Here is a 3,203-nt window from a genome sequence, read left to right as displayed (position 1 = left end):
CGAGACACCATAGGCAAAACCCAATTGAAGCGAAATATCCAGCGGTCAACTGGAGTAACGTCTGGAAAAACATTAACAATCCCATCCTCCACTCCAAAGTAGTGTCCACGTGGTATGACATTGTGAACGAGAAGGTCCCCACAGGTGAAAAGTTGCACAATATCAAAATGAAGCAGAGTCCGTACTGCGATCATTGCCATATTGTAGATACCTTGGCACACATTCTCATCTGCCGCGACCAATACCACATATGGAACTGGACTAGAAAAAAACTCGCAATAATTACTAGAACCACAGACTCTGCTATAACACTTAAAGATGTACTTCAACCACACTGGCATTTCTTTCCTGCAACAAAGCACAATAGCTATGCTTGGACTATCGGCCAGTTTGCATATTTTCCAGTTACGAATACACATGCGAGTATACACGAGTACATACAGTATATAATGGAAGAGCACCACAACCTTAAAACGAGTCGGAAATACAAAGCTTTGTTTCAAAATTTCTTACTTCACACTTTGCCATAAAGAAGCGGTAATTTTTTTTTTGGTTGGTGCATAACACTACAGCGAGTCGATACAAATTGTGCTTCATTATAATGAAGTTGGCATTTATTTATTTTTATAGTACAGCAGGTGAAAGTGCCTCAGGAAAACTAATTTTGCCAGAAGCCGTAACATAAAACAAATCAGAAGTGCTTGATTGATTTCGTGTTCTTCTGTTTCACGGGTATTGGACAGATTGTCACGGCAAGAAGATTTATTCAGTTCCTTTATATATTATTTAAAAAAAATAATGAAAAAATAAATAAAAAAGTAGGTTAAGTGAGGGTGAAAGTGGCGGTGACAACAGATTTTTTTTAATTATTATTATTTTCTTTTTTTAATTTTTTAGGTTAGATAGGATTTTGGGGGTGATATGGATGATAGGGGCCAACGCCTGAAGTGGAAGAGGTCCAGAAAAAAAAAATAGCGCTGTGGAAACGTGCTACCCGGAGAGAAAGCGTCTGTTATGGATTGCGGTTTCAGTACTGCTGAAAAAAAAAAAGTAGCGTAATGGTAAGTGTTGTGCACCATATATAAGATGTCGCGAGTTCGAATACATTAACTGCTAAATTTTTTTAAAAAAACGCAACTCTGCTGTCTGCTGAAGTTACCAATCTAATGGAGCTTTGAACATGATTCCCTTCACTTCCCAACCCAAAATAGTCGCATGTGGAAAAAGGGCTAACTTCTGTGACATTTTGTTCTTTTCAGGTTTAATAGACAGCCAGGCAGCAGATGCATCTCGAAGCTTTTGTATTATCTATGGGGAGAGCGCATCGTGCCCAAATACTTCAGAAAAGTATTTTCTACATTAGCTGTCGTGTGGTAGTGGCATTTTATTCTTCTTCAAACATTGTTTGATAGCTTTAACTCAGTACAAGTTTTCTACATGCATGTAATCGATAAACTGCATGTGCATCGTCATCATAGAATTCGCATATATCGTTGATGATTAATTTCGCTCTCATGTTTACTATTGTTTCAACAACACTAAAGGAAACCTTACGAAAATTGTGCACTGTATTATAAGAAATGAAATAAAACTACCCACGATAACCTTACGACGAAATTCTGTTTTAATAAAACTGAGTATCTGTACACAAGCATGCCTATATCGACACGAATTAGTAAAATACTACTCACTTACATTTTGATTGGGTCTGTGTTTAATTGGTACGTTGTGTCATACTCAAGAGGTATGTAAATGTGGCATTTCACAAATATAGTTCTGTATATCTAGAAACCCAAAATTTGCTTGTCAGCAGCAGATAGAGGCGTTACCTGTTGTGCAGCGTTGTAAGTTTTTCACCATTGCACTATGAGCCGAAAGTATTTTCTTGTAATTTCCTTATTGATGTTTGATCTGACTGCTTGTATCTCTTTCACAGAAGGGGTAAAAACGTTAAAGTCAGTGAGCCTGTAACTGCGAACCACAACAGACGCTTTTTGACAGGTCACCACGTTACCACAGAGCTGGCGAAGAGGTATGTGTCTTAGCTTCCTATTACGAGGCCAATAGTGGCTAGAACTCATAAACCGCTATTTGAAGGAGGAGATTAGTTGCGATTTCCACCTGCAACGACCTTCCTGGGATGAAAACTGTAAGTTTACAATCTTTTGTAACACCACATGCGATAATAACTGAGATTATTCAATGGAAATGACAGGTAAAATCAAGTGAACTTTGAGTCTTTATTCCGTGCACACAAGGAAGCAACTCGTCGATCACATAGTTGCCAAACATACGTTGCCTTGTTGCCAGTACAGGAGGAAGAAGACGAACCGATGTGATCCTACAGTGGGCTAGGAAGTGACCATAGCTGGTGTCTCCAAGTCGCAGCTACTACGGCCTGGAATACGTAATGCGTCTGATTCGCATTTCTGTAACTAGGTTTAGGGACTGGAGCGTAGTTACTAAAAATACTCATAATTGACAGCAAACTAAGCATCATAAATCAGTAACTCTCATAGTTGTTTTTATATTTCTTTCGTAAGTGTACTCAAAACTAATAAACTCATTCACAGGCGTTTTCGTGCCTCACAGATAGTCGAGCACAACAAACAAATAAAAATAAAGAAAGAATGTGTGTGTCTGTGTATGTGTGTGTGTGTCTGTGTGTGTCTGTGCGGCAGAGAGAGAGAGAGAGAGAGAGAAGGAGAAATAAAAAAGAATGACAGAGAGAGTGTGTGTAAAAGAGTGTTGTAAAGAAATTGACTCATGGTATGTAAAGAAATCTTTCATTTAAAATGTCACGTTCCACATCATTACAAAATGTCGTATTCATGAACTATGGAACAAGAATTAATCTAATCTAATCTAATCTAATCACATCATATTGATGACTAGCCATGAAGAGTCATGAATTACCAAAATTTTTTGCCAATACCAGTAACCAAATCTAAACTTGAAAATAAAAGACGGCAATTTATGTAATAAACCGGGGCTCCTATCAACACACTTTCGTCCCTGTTAGCCAACCACGAAAGATGTCTGGCATACCTCCATTCTAAAGTAACAAAGTGTGCATGCAATTAAAGATGAAGTACTTGATGTGAAGTTCTGTGACGGAGATACGAACCCAACACGTAATCGGATTATTAAATAAGAAAAAACAAATGTTACGTATCGGGTTTTCTTACGAGCTGCTGGTTGTT

Source organism: Schistocerca piceifrons, chromosome 7 (assembly GCF_021461385.2).
Source record: "Schistocerca piceifrons isolate TAMUIC-IGC-003096 chromosome 7, iqSchPice1.1, whole genome shotgun sequence".
Lineage (NCBI taxonomy): Eukaryota > Metazoa > Arthropoda > Insecta > Orthoptera > Acrididae > Schistocerca > Schistocerca piceifrons.
The sequence above is the reverse complement of the archived record's forward strand: the minus strand, read 5'-3'. Positions refer to the sequence as shown.